Source organism: Schistocerca cancellata, chromosome 2, assembly GCF_023864275.1.
Source record: "Schistocerca cancellata isolate TAMUIC-IGC-003103 chromosome 2, iqSchCanc2.1, whole genome shotgun sequence".
NCBI classification, from domain to species: domain Eukaryota; kingdom Metazoa; phylum Arthropoda; class Insecta; order Orthoptera; family Acrididae; genus Schistocerca; species Schistocerca cancellata.
In genome coordinates, this window is record NC_064627.1 from 955,070,776 (window position 1) to 955,083,606 (window position 12,831).

The 12,831-nt window shown below is 43.7% G+C and overlaps 33 non-coding genes across 33 annotated transcripts; 16 read left to right on the forward strand and 17 right to left on the reverse strand.

Annotated features, from left to right (window-relative positions):
• Window positions 1–285: 285 nt before the first annotated feature.
• On the reverse strand, window positions 286–357 carry Trnaq-cug (transfer RNA glutamine (anticodon CUG)). The gene has a single exon. It is a non-coding gene; the product is annotated as a tRNA-Gln (tRNA).
• A 247-nt stretch (window positions 358–604) lies between these two features.
• Window positions 605–693, forward strand: Trnay-gua (transfer RNA tyrosine (anticodon GUA)). Its single transcript is given in 2 exon segments — window positions 605–641; window positions 658–693. It is a non-coding gene; the product is annotated as a tRNA-Tyr (tRNA).
• A 358-nt stretch (window positions 694–1,051) lies between these two features.
• Trnaq-cug (transfer RNA glutamine (anticodon CUG)) lies at window positions 1,052–1,123 on the reverse strand. Its single transcript has one exon. It is a non-coding gene; the product is annotated as a tRNA-Gln (tRNA).
• A 247-nt stretch (window positions 1,124–1,370) lies between these two features.
• Window positions 1,371–1,459, forward strand: Trnay-gua (transfer RNA tyrosine (anticodon GUA)). The gene is given in 2 exon segments: window positions 1,371–1,407; window positions 1,424–1,459. It is a non-coding gene; the product is annotated as a tRNA-Tyr (tRNA).
• A 358-nt stretch (window positions 1,460–1,817) lies between these two features.
• Window positions 1,818–1,889, reverse strand: Trnaq-cug (transfer RNA glutamine (anticodon CUG)). Its single transcript has one exon. It is a non-coding gene; the product is annotated as a tRNA-Gln (tRNA).
• A 247-nt stretch (window positions 1,890–2,136) lies between these two features.
• On the forward strand, window positions 2,137–2,225 carry Trnay-gua (transfer RNA tyrosine (anticodon GUA)). The gene is given in 2 exon segments: window positions 2,137–2,173; window positions 2,190–2,225. It is a non-coding gene; the product is annotated as a tRNA-Tyr (tRNA).
• A 358-nt stretch (window positions 2,226–2,583) lies between these two features.
• Window positions 2,584–2,655, reverse strand: Trnaq-cug (transfer RNA glutamine (anticodon CUG)). The gene has a single exon. It is a non-coding gene; the product is annotated as a tRNA-Gln (tRNA).
• Window positions 2,656–2,902: 247 nt separating this feature from the next.
• Window positions 2,903–2,991, forward strand: Trnay-gua (transfer RNA tyrosine (anticodon GUA)). The gene is given in 2 exon segments: window positions 2,903–2,939; window positions 2,956–2,991. It is a non-coding gene; the product is annotated as a tRNA-Tyr (tRNA).
• A 358-nt stretch (window positions 2,992–3,349) lies between these two features.
• Window positions 3,350–3,421, reverse strand: Trnaq-cug (transfer RNA glutamine (anticodon CUG)). The gene has a single exon. It is a non-coding gene; the product is annotated as a tRNA-Gln (tRNA).
• A 247-nt stretch (window positions 3,422–3,668) lies between these two features.
• On the forward strand, window positions 3,669–3,757 carry Trnay-gua (transfer RNA tyrosine (anticodon GUA)). The gene is given in 2 exon segments: window positions 3,669–3,705; window positions 3,722–3,757. It is a non-coding gene; the product is annotated as a tRNA-Tyr (tRNA).
• A 358-nt stretch (window positions 3,758–4,115) lies between these two features.
• On the reverse strand, window positions 4,116–4,187 carry Trnaq-cug (transfer RNA glutamine (anticodon CUG)). Its single transcript has one exon. It is a non-coding gene; the product is annotated as a tRNA-Gln (tRNA).
• Window positions 4,188–4,434: 247 nt separating this feature from the next.
• Trnay-gua (transfer RNA tyrosine (anticodon GUA)) lies at window positions 4,435–4,523 on the forward strand. The gene is given in 2 exon segments: window positions 4,435–4,471; window positions 4,488–4,523. It is a non-coding gene; the product is annotated as a tRNA-Tyr (tRNA).
• Window positions 4,524–4,881: 358 nt separating this feature from the next.
• Trnaq-cug (transfer RNA glutamine (anticodon CUG)) lies at window positions 4,882–4,953 on the reverse strand. Its single transcript has one exon. It is a non-coding gene; the product is annotated as a tRNA-Gln (tRNA).
• A 247-nt stretch (window positions 4,954–5,200) lies between these two features.
• On the forward strand, window positions 5,201–5,289 carry Trnay-gua (transfer RNA tyrosine (anticodon GUA)). Its single transcript is given in 2 exon segments — window positions 5,201–5,237; window positions 5,254–5,289. It is a non-coding gene; the product is annotated as a tRNA-Tyr (tRNA).
• A 358-nt stretch (window positions 5,290–5,647) lies between these two features.
• Window positions 5,648–5,719, reverse strand: Trnaq-cug (transfer RNA glutamine (anticodon CUG)). The gene has a single exon. It is a non-coding gene; the product is annotated as a tRNA-Gln (tRNA).
• Window positions 5,720–5,966: 247 nt separating this feature from the next.
• Trnay-gua (transfer RNA tyrosine (anticodon GUA)) lies at window positions 5,967–6,055 on the forward strand. Its single transcript is given in 2 exon segments — window positions 5,967–6,003; window positions 6,020–6,055. It is a non-coding gene; the product is annotated as a tRNA-Tyr (tRNA).
• A 358-nt stretch (window positions 6,056–6,413) lies between these two features.
• Trnaq-cug (transfer RNA glutamine (anticodon CUG)) lies at window positions 6,414–6,485 on the reverse strand. The gene has a single exon. It is a non-coding gene; the product is annotated as a tRNA-Gln (tRNA).
• Window positions 6,486–6,732: 247 nt separating this feature from the next.
• On the forward strand, window positions 6,733–6,821 carry Trnay-gua (transfer RNA tyrosine (anticodon GUA)). The gene is given in 2 exon segments: window positions 6,733–6,769; window positions 6,786–6,821. It is a non-coding gene; the product is annotated as a tRNA-Tyr (tRNA).
• Window positions 6,822–7,179: 358 nt separating this feature from the next.
• Window positions 7,180–7,251, reverse strand: Trnaq-cug (transfer RNA glutamine (anticodon CUG)). The gene has a single exon. It is a non-coding gene; the product is annotated as a tRNA-Gln (tRNA).
• Window positions 7,252–7,498: 247 nt separating this feature from the next.
• Window positions 7,499–7,587, forward strand: Trnay-gua (transfer RNA tyrosine (anticodon GUA)). Its single transcript is given in 2 exon segments — window positions 7,499–7,535; window positions 7,552–7,587. It is a non-coding gene; the product is annotated as a tRNA-Tyr (tRNA).
• A 358-nt stretch (window positions 7,588–7,945) lies between these two features.
• Trnaq-cug (transfer RNA glutamine (anticodon CUG)) lies at window positions 7,946–8,017 on the reverse strand. The gene has a single exon. It is a non-coding gene; the product is annotated as a tRNA-Gln (tRNA).
• Window positions 8,018–8,264: 247 nt separating this feature from the next.
• Window positions 8,265–8,353, forward strand: Trnay-gua (transfer RNA tyrosine (anticodon GUA)). Its single transcript is given in 2 exon segments — window positions 8,265–8,301; window positions 8,318–8,353. It is a non-coding gene; the product is annotated as a tRNA-Tyr (tRNA).
• A 358-nt stretch (window positions 8,354–8,711) lies between these two features.
• Window positions 8,712–8,783, reverse strand: Trnaq-cug (transfer RNA glutamine (anticodon CUG)). The gene has a single exon. It is a non-coding gene; the product is annotated as a tRNA-Gln (tRNA).
• A 247-nt stretch (window positions 8,784–9,030) lies between these two features.
• Trnay-gua (transfer RNA tyrosine (anticodon GUA)) lies at window positions 9,031–9,119 on the forward strand. Its single transcript is given in 2 exon segments — window positions 9,031–9,067; window positions 9,084–9,119. It is a non-coding gene; the product is annotated as a tRNA-Tyr (tRNA).
• A 358-nt stretch (window positions 9,120–9,477) lies between these two features.
• On the reverse strand, window positions 9,478–9,549 carry Trnaq-cug (transfer RNA glutamine (anticodon CUG)). The gene has a single exon. It is a non-coding gene; the product is annotated as a tRNA-Gln (tRNA).
• A 247-nt stretch (window positions 9,550–9,796) lies between these two features.
• On the forward strand, window positions 9,797–9,885 carry Trnay-gua (transfer RNA tyrosine (anticodon GUA)). Its single transcript is given in 2 exon segments — window positions 9,797–9,833; window positions 9,850–9,885. It is a non-coding gene; the product is annotated as a tRNA-Tyr (tRNA).
• Window positions 9,886–10,243: 358 nt separating this feature from the next.
• On the reverse strand, window positions 10,244–10,315 carry Trnaq-cug (transfer RNA glutamine (anticodon CUG)). Its single transcript has one exon. It is a non-coding gene; the product is annotated as a tRNA-Gln (tRNA).
• Window positions 10,316–10,562: 247 nt separating this feature from the next.
• Trnay-gua (transfer RNA tyrosine (anticodon GUA)) lies at window positions 10,563–10,651 on the forward strand. The gene is given in 2 exon segments: window positions 10,563–10,599; window positions 10,616–10,651. It is a non-coding gene; the product is annotated as a tRNA-Tyr (tRNA).
• Window positions 10,652–11,009: 358 nt separating this feature from the next.
• Window positions 11,010–11,081, reverse strand: Trnaq-cug (transfer RNA glutamine (anticodon CUG)). Its single transcript has one exon. It is a non-coding gene; the product is annotated as a tRNA-Gln (tRNA).
• Window positions 11,082–11,328: 247 nt separating this feature from the next.
• Window positions 11,329–11,417, forward strand: Trnay-gua (transfer RNA tyrosine (anticodon GUA)). The gene is given in 2 exon segments: window positions 11,329–11,365; window positions 11,382–11,417. It is a non-coding gene; the product is annotated as a tRNA-Tyr (tRNA).
• Window positions 11,418–11,775: 358 nt separating this feature from the next.
• Trnaq-cug (transfer RNA glutamine (anticodon CUG)) lies at window positions 11,776–11,847 on the reverse strand. Its single transcript has one exon. It is a non-coding gene; the product is annotated as a tRNA-Gln (tRNA).
• A 247-nt stretch (window positions 11,848–12,094) lies between these two features.
• Trnay-gua (transfer RNA tyrosine (anticodon GUA)) lies at window positions 12,095–12,183 on the forward strand. The gene is given in 2 exon segments: window positions 12,095–12,131; window positions 12,148–12,183. It is a non-coding gene; the product is annotated as a tRNA-Tyr (tRNA).
• A 358-nt stretch (window positions 12,184–12,541) lies between these two features.
• Trnaq-cug (transfer RNA glutamine (anticodon CUG)) lies at window positions 12,542–12,613 on the reverse strand. Its single transcript has one exon. It is a non-coding gene; the product is annotated as a tRNA-Gln (tRNA).
• Window positions 12,614–12,831: the final 218 nt, after the last annotated feature.

Consider the following 12,831-nt stretch of genomic DNA (forward strand, 5'->3'; position numbering starts at 1 on the left):
CCTATTTTAAAGGAAATTCATTTGCTCAGCTTGTAATAGCTAGTTGATAATCATGGGATTCTTAGCCTCCGTAGGATAATGATAATTCTTCGAATTATCTTAAAATTGCTTGCTCTTACAGGCATTACTCGTTTAATGTGCTATATAGGTCACATAGTCGCACCAATATTCAGCCGTTTCATAGACGTCTCGTTATTTACACAAACGTAGGAACTAAATCCCTGAGCCTATCGCTGCTACTTCTTCGGCGAGAAATGCTTATTACAGAAAATTTAGACTAAACGAAGGTTCCACCGAGATTCGAACTCGGATCGCTGGATTCAGAGTCCAGAGTGCTAACCGTTACACCATGGAACCAGACAGAAGCATGGGACTCGTAAATACACTTAGCAGTGCTCTGACATGCTTCAGACACTTCCTACTTGCATTTTTTAACCTAATTGATACGATCGGGCATTATAAAACTTAATCTGGGCAATGTTTGCAGTTGCAGCCGATGGCTGCATTTCTGTGCGTCTATATGGCCGCGCTGAGTAGCTGTGTGTGGAAACGAAAGACAGGGACGGAGCTAAAGCAATCAGTACGAATAAGAAAGTAAGCAGAGCCTCTGGTAGCTCAGTTGGTAGAGCGGTGGACTGTAGTGGAGGATTCACAGTTATCCATAGGTCGCTGGTTCAAATCCGGCCCAGAGGACTGTTTTTCTAATCTCACGAGCAAAGAGGCTCCAGAGCATGCCCACTCGGTCAGAACCTCCCTATGTTTTAAACCTATTTTAAAGGAAATTCATTTGCTCAGCTTGTAATAGCTAGTTGATAATCATGGGATTCTTAGCCTCCGTAGGATAATGATAATTCTTCGAATTATCTTAAAATTGCTTGCTCTTACAGGCATTACTCGTTTAATGTGCTATATAGGTCACATAGTCGCACCAATATTCAGCCGTTTCATAGACGTCTCGTTATTTACACAAACGTAGGAACTAAATCCCTGAGCCTATCGCTGCTACTTCTTCGGCGAGAAATGCTTATTACAGAAAATTTAGACTAAACGAAGGTTCCACCGAGATTCGAACTCGGATCGCTGGATTCAGAGTCCAGAGTGCTAACCGTTACACCATGGAACCAGACAGAAGCATGGGACTCGTAAATACACTTAGCAGTGCTCTGACATGCTTCAGACACTTCCTACTTGCATTTTTTAACCTAATTGATACGATCGGGCATTATAAAACTTAATCTGGGCAATGTTTGCAGTTGCAGCCGATGGCTGCATTTCTGTGCGTCTATATGGCCGCGCTGAGTAGCTGTGTGTGGAAACGAAAGACAGGGACGGAGCTAAAGCAATCAGTACGAATAAGAAAGTAAGCAGAGCCTCTGGTAGCTCAGTTGGTAGAGCGGTGGACTGTAGTGGAGGATTCACAGTTATCCATAGGTCGCTGGTTCAAATCCGGCCCAGAGGACTGTTTTTCTAATCTCACGAGCAAAGAGGCTCCAGAGCATGCCCACTCGGTCAGAACCTCCCTATGTTTTAAACCTATTTTAAAGGAAATTCATTTGCTCAGCTTGTAATAGCTAGTTGATAATCATGGGATTCTTAGCCTCCGTAGGATAATGATAATTCTTCGAATTATCTTAAAATTGCTTGCTCTTACAGGCATTACTCGTTTAATGTGCTATATAGGTCACATAGTCGCACCAATATTCAGCCGTTTCATAGACGTCTCGTTATTTACACAAACGTAGGAACTAAATCCCTGAGCCTATCGCTGCTACTTCTTCGGCGAGAAATGCTTATTACAGAAAATTTAGACTAAACGAAGGTTCCACCGAGATTCGAACTCGGATCGCTGGATTCAGAGTCCAGAGTGCTAACCGTTACACCATGGAACCAGACAGAAGCATGGGACTCGTAAATACACTTAGCAGTGCTCTGACATGCTTCAGACACTTCCTACTTGCATTTTTTAACCTAATTGATACGATCGGGCATTATAAAACTTAATCTGGGCAATGTTTGCAGTTGCAGCCGATGGCTGCATTTCTGTGCGTCTATATGGCCGCGCTGAGTAGCTGTGTGTGGAAACGAAAGACAGGGACGGAGCTAAAGCAATCAGTACGAATAAGAAAGTAAGCAGAGCCTCTGGTAGCTCAGTTGGTAGAGCGGTGGACTGTAGTGGAGGATTCACAGTTATCCATAGGTCGCTGGTTCAAATCCGGCCCAGAGGACTGTTTTTCTAATCTCACGAGCAAAGAGGCTCCAGAGCATGCCCACTCGGTCAGAACCTCCCTATGTTTTAAACCTATTTTAAAGGAAATTCATTTGCTCAGCTTGTAATAGCTAGTTGATAATCATGGGATTCTTAGCCTCCGTAGGATAATGATAATTCTTCGAATTATCTTAAAATTGCTTGCTCTTACAGGCATTACTCGTTTAATGTGCTATATAGGTCACATAGTCGCACCAATATTCAGCCGTTTCATAGACGTCTCGTTATTTACACAAACGTAGGAACTAAATCCCTGAGCCTATCGCTGCTACTTCTTCGGCGAGAAATGCTTATTACAGAAAATTTAGACTAAACGAAGGTTCCACCGAGATTCGAACTCGGATCGCTGGATTCAGAGTCCAGAGTGCTAACCGTTACACCATGGAACCAGACAGAAGCATGGGACTCGTAAATACACTTAGCAGTGCTCTGACATGCTTCAGACACTTCCTACTTGCATTTTTTAACCTAATTGATACGATCGGGCATTATAAAACTTAATCTGGGCAATGTTTGCAGTTGCAGCCGATGGCTGCATTTCTGTGCGTCTATATGGCCGCGCTGAGTAGCTGTGTGTGGAAACGAAAGACAGGGACGGAGCTAAAGCAATCAGTACGAATAAGAAAGTAAGCAGAGCCTCTGGTAGCTCAGTTGGTAGAGCGGTGGACTGTAGTGGAGGATTCACAGTTATCCATAGGTCGCTGGTTCAAATCCGGCCCAGAGGACTGTTTTTCTAATCTCACGAGCAAAGAGGCTCCAGAGCATGCCCACTCGGTCAGAACCTCCCTATGTTTTAAACCTATTTTAAAGGAAATTCATTTGCTCAGCTTGTAATAGCTAGTTGATAATCATGGGATTCTTAGCCTCCGTAGGATAATGATAATTCTTCGAATTATCTTAAAATTGCTTGCTCTTACAGGCATTACTCGTTTAATGTGCTATATAGGTCACATAGTCGCACCAATATTCAGCCGTTTCATAGACGTCTCGTTATTTACACAAACGTAGGAACTAAATCCCTGAGCCTATCGCTGCTACTTCTTCGGCGAGAAATGCTTATTACAGAAAATTTAGACTAAACGAAGGTTCCACCGAGATTCGAACTCGGATCGCTGGATTCAGAGTCCAGAGTGCTAACCGTTACACCATGGAACCAGACAGAAGCATGGGACTCGTAAATACACTTAGCAGTGCTCTGACATGCTTCAGACACTTCCTACTTGCATTTTTTAACCTAATTGATACGATCGGGCATTATAAAACTTAATCTGGGCAATGTTTGCAGTTGCAGCCGATGGCTGCATTTCTGTGCGTCTATATGGCCGCGCTGAGTAGCTGTGTGTGGAAACGAAAGACAGGGACGGAGCTAAAGCAATCAGTACGAATAAGAAAGTAAGCAGAGCCTCTGGTAGCTCAGTTGGTAGAGCGGTGGACTGTAGTGGAGGATTCACAGTTATCCATAGGTCGCTGGTTCAAATCCGGCCCAGAGGACTGTTTTTCTAATCTCACGAGCAAAGAGGCTCCAGAGCATGCCCACTCGGTCAGAACCTCCCTATGTTTTAAACCTATTTTAAAGGAAATTCATTTGCTCAGCTTGTAATAGCTAGTTGATAATCATGGGATTCTTAGCCTCCGTAGGATAATGATAATTCTTCGAATTATCTTAAAATTGCTTGCTCTTACAGGCATTACTCGTTTAATGTGCTATATAGGTCACATAGTCGCACCAATATTCAGCCGTTTCATAGACGTCTCGTTATTTACACAAACGTAGGAACTAAATCCCTGAGCCTATCGCTGCTACTTCTTCGGCGAGAAATGCTTATTACAGAAAATTTAGACTAAACGAAGGTTCCACCGAGATTCGAACTCGGATCGCTGGATTCAGAGTCCAGAGTGCTAACCGTTACACCATGGAACCAGACAGAAGCATGGGACTCGTAAATACACTTAGCAGTGCTCTGACATGCTTCAGACACTTCCTACTTGCATTTTTTAACCTAATTGATACGATCGGGCATTATAAAACTTAATCTGGGCAATGTTTGCAGTTGCAGCCGATGGCTGCATTTCTGTGCGTCTATATGGCCGCGCTGAGTAGCTGTGTGTGGAAACGAAAGACAGGGACGGAGCTAAAGCAATCAGTACGAATAAGAAAGTAAGCAGAGCCTCTGGTAGCTCAGTTGGTAGAGCGGTGGACTGTAGTGGAGGATTCACAGTTATCCATAGGTCGCTGGTTCAAATCCGGCCCAGAGGACTGTTTTTCTAATCTCACGAGCAAAGAGGCTCCAGAGCATGCCCACTCGGTCAGAACCTCCCTATGTTTTAAACCTATTTTAAAGGAAATTCATTTGCTCAGCTTGTAATAGCTAGTTGATAATCATGGGATTCTTAGCCTCCGTAGGATAATGATAATTCTTCGAATTATCTTAAAATTGCTTGCTCTTACAGGCATTACTCGTTTAATGTGCTATATAGGTCACATAGTCGCACCAATATTCAGCCGTTTCATAGACGTCTCGTTATTTACACAAACGTAGGAACTAAATCCCTGAGCCTATCGCTGCTACTTCTTCGGCGAGAAATGCTTATTACAGAAAATTTAGACTAAACGAAGGTTCCACCGAGATTCGAACTCGGATCGCTGGATTCAGAGTCCAGAGTGCTAACCGTTACACCATGGAACCAGACAGGAGCATGGGACTCGTAAATACACTTAGCAGTGCTCTGACATGCTTCAGACACTTCCTACTTGCATTTTTTAACCTAATTGATACGATCGGGCATTATAAAACTTAATCTGGGCAATGTTTGCAGTTGCAGCCGATGGCTGCATTTCTGTGCGTCTATATGGCCGCGCTGAGTAGCTGTGTGTGGAAACGAAAGACAGGGACGGAGCTAAAGCAATCAGTACGAATAAGAAAGTAAGCAGAGCCTCTGGTAGCTCAGTTGGTAGAGCGGTGGACTGTAGTGGAGGATTCACAGTTATCCATAGGTCGCTGGTTCAAATCCGGCCCAGAGGACTGTTTTTCTAATCTCACGAGCAAAGAGGCTCCAGAGCATGCCCACTCGGTCAGAACCTCCCTATGTTTTAAACCTATTTTAAAGGAAATTCATTTGCTCAGCTTGTAATAGCTAGTTGATAATCATGGGATTCTTAGCCTCCGTAGGATAATGATAATTCTTCGAATTATCTTAAAATTGCTTGCTCTTACAGGCATTACTCGTTTAATGTGCTATATAGGTCACATAGTCGCACCAATATTCAGCCGTTTCATAGACGTCTCGTTATTTACACAAACGTAGGAACTAAATCCCTGAGCCTATCGCTGCTACTTCTTCGGCGAGAAATGCTTATTACAGAAAATTTAGACTAAACGAAGGTTCCACCGAGATTCGAACTCGGATCGCTGGATTCAGAGTCCAGAGTGCTAACCGTTACACCATGGAACCAGACAGAAGCATGGGACTCGTAAATACACTTAGCAGTGCTCTGACATGCTTCAGACACTTCCTACTTGCATTTTTTAACCTAATTGATACGATCGGGCATTATAAAACTTAATCTGGGCAATGTTTGCAGTTGCAGCCGATGGCTGCATTTCTGTGCGTCTATATGGCCGCGCTGAGTAGCTGTGTGTGGAAACGAAAGACAGGGACGGAGCTAAAGCAATCAGTACGAATAAGAAAGTAAGCAGAGCCTCTGGTAGCTCAGTTGGTAGAGCGGTGGACTGTAGTGGAGGATTCACAGTTATCCATAGGTCGCTGGTTCAAATCCGGCCCAGAGGACTGTTTTTCTAATCTCACGAGCAAAGAGGCTCCAGAGCATGCCCACTCGGTCAGAACCTCCCTATGTTTTAAACCTATTTTAAAGGAAATTCATTTGCTCAGCTTGTAATAGCTAGTTGATAATCATGGGATTCTTAGCCTCCGTAGGATAATGATAATTCTTCGAATTATCTTAAAATTGCTTGCTCTTACAGGCATTACTCGTTTAATGTGCTATATAGGTCACATAGTCGCACCAATATTCAGCCGTTTCATAGACGTCTCGTTATTTACACAAACGTAGGAACTAAATCCCTGAGCCTATCGCTGCTACTTCTTCGGCGAGAAATGCTTATTACAGAAAATTTAGACTAAACGAAGGTTCCACCGAGATTCGAACTCGGATCGCTGGATTCAGAGTCCAGAGTGCTAACCGTTACACCATGGAACCAGACAGAAGCATGGGACTCGTAAATACACTTAGCAGTGCTCTGACATGCTTCAGACACTTCCTACTTGCATTTTTTAACCTAATTGATACGATCGGGCATTATAAAACTTAATCTGGGCAATGTTTGCAGTTGCAGCCGATGGCTGCATTTCTGTGCGTCTATATGGCCGCGCTGAGTAGCTGTGTGTGGAAACGAAAGACAGGGACGGAGCTAAAGCAATCAGTACGAATAAGAAAGTAAGCAGAGCCTCTGGTAGCTCAGTTGGTAGAGCGGTGGACTGTAGTGGAGGATTGACAGTTATCCATAGGTCGCTGGTTCAAATCCGGCCCAGAGGACTGTTTTTCTAATCTCACGAGCAAAGAGGCTCCAGAGCATGCCCACTCGGTCAGAACCTCCCTATGTTTTAAACCTATTTTAAAGGAAATTCATTTGCTCAGCTTGTAATAGCTAGTTGATAATCATGGGATTCTTAGCCTCCGTAGGATAATGATAATTCTTCGAATTATCTTAAAATTGCTTGCTCTTACAGGCATTACTCGTTTAATGTGCTATATAGGTCACATAGTCGCACCAATATTCAGCCGTTTCATAGACGTCTCGTTATTTACACAAACGTAGGAACTAAATCCCTGAGCCTATCGCTGCTACTTCTTCGGCGAGAAATGCTTATTACAGAAAATTTAGACTAAACGAAGGTTCCACCGAGATTCGAACTCGGATCGCTGGATTCAGAGTCCAGAGTGCTAACCGTTACACCATGGAACCAGACAGAAGCATGGGACTCGTAAATACACTTAGCAGTGCTCTGACATGCTTCAGACACTTCCTACTTGCATTTTTTAACCTAATTGATACGATCGGGCATTATAAAACTTAATCTGGGCAATGTTTGCAGTTGCAGCCGATGGCTGCATTTCTGTGCGTCTATATGGCCGCGCTGAGTAGCTGTGTGTGGAAACGAAAGACAGGGACGGAGCTAAAGCAATCAGTACGAATAAGAAAGTAAGCAGAGCCTCTGGTAGCTCAGTTGGTAGAGCGGTGGACTGTAGTGGAGGATTCACAGTTATCCATAGGTCGCTGGTTCAAATCCGGCCCAGAGGACTGTTTTTCTAATCTCACGAGCAAAGAGGCTCCAGAGCATGCCCACTCGGTCAGAACCTCCCTATGTTTTAAACCTATTTTAAAGGAAATTCATTTGCTCAGCTTGTAATAGCTAGTTGATAATCATGGGATTCTTAGCCTCCGTAGGATAATGATAATTCTTCGAATTATCTTAAAATTGCTTGCTCTTACAGGCATTACTCGTTTAATGTGCTATATAGGTCACATAGTCGCACCAATATTCAGCCGTTTCATAGACGTCTCGTTATTTACACAAACGTAGGAACTAAATCCCTGAGCCTATCGCTGCTACTTCTTCGGCGAGAAATGCTTATTACAGAAAATTTAGACTAAACGAAGGTTCCACCGAGATTCGAACTCGGATCGCTGGATTCAGAGTCCAGAGTGCTAACCGTTACACCATGGAACCAGACAGAAGCATGGGACTCGTAAATACACTTAGCAGTGCTCTGACATGCTTCAGACACTTCCTACTTGCATTTTTTAACCTAATTGATACGATCGGGCATTATAAAACTTAATCTGGGCAATGTTTGCAGTTGCAGCCGATGGCTGCATTTCTGTGCGTCTATATGGCCGCGCTGAGTAGCTGTGTGTGGAAACGAAAGACAGGGACGGAGCTAAAGCAATCAGTACGAATCAGAAAGTAAGCAGAGCCTCTGGTAGCTCAGTTGGTAGAGCGGTGGACTGTAGTGGAGGATTCACAGTTATCCATAGGTCGCTGGTTCAAATCCGGCCCAGAGGACTGTTTTTCTAATCTCACGAGCAAAGAGGCTCCAGAGCATGCCCACTCGGTCAGAACCTCCCTATGTTTTAAACCTATTTTAAAGGAAATTCATTTGCTCAGCTTGTAATAGCTAGTTGATAATCATGGGATTCTTAGCCTTCGTAGGATAATGATAATTCTTCGAATTATCTTAAAATTGCTTGCTCTTACAGGCATTACTCGTTTAATGTGCTATATAGGTCACATAGTCGCACCAATATTCAGCCGTTTCATAGACGTCTCGTTATTTACACAAACGTAGGAACTAAATCCCTGAGCCTATCGCTGCTACTTCTACGGCGAGAAATGCTTATTACAGAAAATTTAGACTAAACGAAGGTTCCACCGAGATTCGAACTCGGATCGCTGGATTCAGAGTCCAGAGTGCTAACCGTTACACCATGGAACCAGACAGAAGCATGGGACTCGTAAATACACTTAGCAGTGCTCTGACATGCTTCAGACACTTCCTACTTGCATTTTTTAACCTAATTGATACGATCGGGCATTATAAAACTTAATCTGGGCAATGTTTGCAGTTGCAGCCGATGGCTGCATTTCTGTGCGTCTATATGGCCGCGCTGAGTAGCTGTGTGTGGAAACGAAAGACAGGGACGGAGCTAAAGCAATCAGTACGAATAAGAAAGTAAGCAGAGCCTCTGGTAGCTCAGTTGGTAGAGCGGTGGACTGTAGTGGAGGATTCACAGTTATCCATAGGTCGCTGGTTCAAATCCGGCCCAGAGGACTGTTTTTCTAATCTCACGAGCAAAGAGGCTCCAGAGCATGCCCACTCGGTCAGAACCTCCCTATGTTTTAAACCTATTTTAAAGGAAATTCATTTGCTCAGCTTGTAATAGCTAGTTGATAATCATGGGATTCTTAGCCTCCGTAGGATAATGATAATTCTTCGAATTATCTTAAAATTGCTTGCTCTTACAGGCATTACTCGTTTAATGTGCTATATAGGTCACATAGTCGCACCAATATTCAGCCGTTTCATAGACGTCTCGTTATTTACACAAACGTAGGAACTAAATCCCTGAGCCTATCGCTGCTACTTCTTCGGCGAGAAATGCTTATTACAGAAAATTTAGACTAAACGAAGGTTCCACCGAGATTCGAACTCGGATCGCTGGATTCAGAGTCCAGAGTGCTAACCGTTACACCATGGAACCAGACAGAAGCATGGGACTCGTAAATACACTTAGCAGTGCTCTGACATGCTTCAGACACTTCCTACTTGCATTTTTTAACCTAATTGATACGATCGGGCATTATAAAACTTAATCTGGGCAATGTTTGCAGTTGCAGCCGATGGCTGCATTTCTGTGCGTCTATATGGCCGCGCTGAGTAGCTGTGTGTGGAAACGAAAGACAGGGACGGAGCTAAAGCAATCAGTACGAATAAGAAAGTAAGCAGAGCCTCTGGTAGCTCAGTTGGTAGAGCGGTGGACTGTAGTGGAGGATTCACAGTTATCCATAGGTCGCTGGTTCAAATCCGGCCCAGAGGACTGTTTTTCTAATCTCACGAGCAAAGAGGCTCCAGAGCATGCCCACTCGGTCAGAACCTCCCTATGTTTTAAACCTATTTTAAAGGAAATTCATTTGCTCAGCTTGTAATAGCTAGTTGATAATCATGGGATTCTTAGCCTCCGTAGGATAATGATAATTCTTCGAATTATCTTAAAATTGCTTGCTCTTACAGGCATTACTCGTTTAATGTGCTATATAGGTCACATAGTCGCACCAATATTCAGCCGTTTCATAGACGTCTCGTTATTTACACAAACGTAGGAACTAAATCCCTGAGCCTATCGCTGCTACTTCTTCGGCGAGAAATGCTTATTACAGAAAATTTAGACTAAACGAAGGTTCCACCGAGATTCGAACTCGGATCGCTGGATTCAGAGTCCAGAGTGCTAACCGTTACACCATGGAACCAGACAGAAGCATGGGACTCGTAAATACACTTAGCAGTGCTCTGACATGCTTCAGACACTTCCTACTTGCATTTTTTAAACTAATTGATACGATCGGGCATTATAAAACTTAATCTGGGCAATGTTTGCAGTTGCAGCCGATGGCTGCATTTCTGTGCGTCTATATGGCCGCGCTGAGTAGCTGTGTGTGGAAACGAAAGACAGGGACGGAGCTAAAGCAATCAGTACGAATAAGAAAGTAAGCAGAGCCTCTGGTAGCTCAGTTGGTAGAGCGGTGGACTGTAGTGGAGGATTCACAGTTATCCATAGGTCGCTGGTTCAAATCCGGCCCAGAGGACTGTTTTTCCAATCTCACGAGCAAAGAGGCTCCAGAGCATGCCCACTCGGTCAGAACCTCCCTATGTTTTAAACCTATTTTAAAGGAAATTCATTTGCTCAGCTTGTAATAGCTAGTTGATAATCATGGGATTCTTAGCCTCCGTAGGATAATGATAATTCTTCGAATTATCTTAAAATTGCTTGCTCTTACAGGCATTACTCGTTTAATGTGCTATATAGGTCACATAGTCGCACCAATATTCAGCCGTTTCATAGACGTCTCGTTATTTACACAAACGTAGGAACTAAATCCCTGAGCCTATCGCTGCTACTTCTTCGGCGAGAAATGCTTATTACAGAAAATTTAGACTAAACGAAGGTTCCACCGAGATTCGAACTCGGATCGCTGGATTCAGAGTCCAGAGTGCTAACCGTTACACCATGGAACCAGACAGAAGCATGGGACTCGTAAATACACTTAGCAGTGCTCTGACATGCTTCAGACACTTCCTACTTGCATTTTTTAACCTAATTGATACGATCGGGCATTATAAAACTTAATCTGGGCAATGTTTGCAGTTGCAGCCGATGGCTGCATTTCTGTGCGTCTATATGGCCGCGCTGAGTAGCTGTGTGTGGAAACGAAAGACAGGGACGGAGCTAAAGCAATCAGTACGAATAAGAAAGTAAGCAGAGCCTCTGGTAGCTCAGTTGGTAGAGCGGTGGACTGTAGTGGAGGATTCACAGTTATCCATAGGTCGCTGGTTCAAATCCGGCCCAGAGGACTGTTTTTCCAATCTCACGAGCAAAGAGGCTCCAGAGCATGCCCACTCGGTCAGAACCTCCCTATGTTTTAAACCTATTTTAAAGGAAATTCATTTGCTCAGCTTGTAATAGCTAGTTGATAATCATGGGATTCTTAGCCTCCGTAGGATAATGATAATTCTTCGAATTATCTTAAAATTGCTTGCTCTTACAGGCATTACTCGTTTAATGTGCTATATAGGTCACATAGTCGCACCAATATTCAGCCGTTTCATAGACGTCTCGTTATTTACACAAACGTAGGAACTAAATCCCTGAGCCTATCGCTGCTACTTCTTCGGCGAGAAATGCTTATTACAGAAAATTTAGACTAAACGAAGGTTCCACCGAGATTCGAACTCGGATCGCTGGATTCAGAGTCCAGAGTGCTAACCGTTACACCATGGAACCAGACAGAAGCATGGGACTCGTAAATACACTTAGCAGTGCTCTGACATGCTTCAGACACTTCCTACTTGCATTTTTTAACCTAATTGATACGATCGGGCATTATAAAACTTAATCTGGGCAATGTTTGCAGTTGCAGCCGATGGCTGCATTTCTGTGCGTCTATATGGCCGCGCTGAGTAGCTGTGTGTGGAAACGAAAGACAGGGACGGAGCTAAAGCAATCAGTACGAATAAGAAAGTAAGCAGAGCCTCTGGTAGCTCAGTTGGTAGAGCGGTGGACTGTAGTGGAGGATTCACAGTTATCCATAGGTCGCTGGTTCAAATCCGGCCCAGAGGACTGTTTTTCTAATCTCACGAGCAAAGAGGCTCCAGAGCATGCCCACTCGGTCAGAACCTCCCTATGTTTTAAACCTATTTTAAAGGAAATTCATTTGCTCAGCTTGTAATAGCTAGTTGATAATCATGGGATTCTTAGCCTCCGTAGGATAATGATAATTCTTCGAATTATCTTAAAATTGCTTGCTCTTACAGGCATTACTCGTTTAATGTGCTATATAGGTCACATAGTCGCACCAATATTCAGCCGTTTCATAGACGTCTCGTTATTTACACAAACGTAGGAACTAAATCCCTGAGCCTATCGCTGCTACTTCTTCGGCGAGAAATGCTTATTACAGAAAATTTAGACTAAACGAAGGTTCCACCGAGATTCGAACTCGGATCGCTGGATTCAGAGTCCAGAGTGCTAACCGTTACACCATGGAACCAGACAGAAGCATGGGACTCGTAAATACACTTAGCAGTGCTCTGACATGCTTCAGACACTTCCTACTTGCATTTTTTAACCTAATTGATACGATCGGGCATTATAAAACTTAATCTGGGCAATGTTTGCAGTTGCAGCCGATGGCTGCATTTCTGTGCGTCTATATGGCCGCGCTGAGTAGCTGTGTGTGGAAACGAAAGACAGGGACGGAGCTAAAGC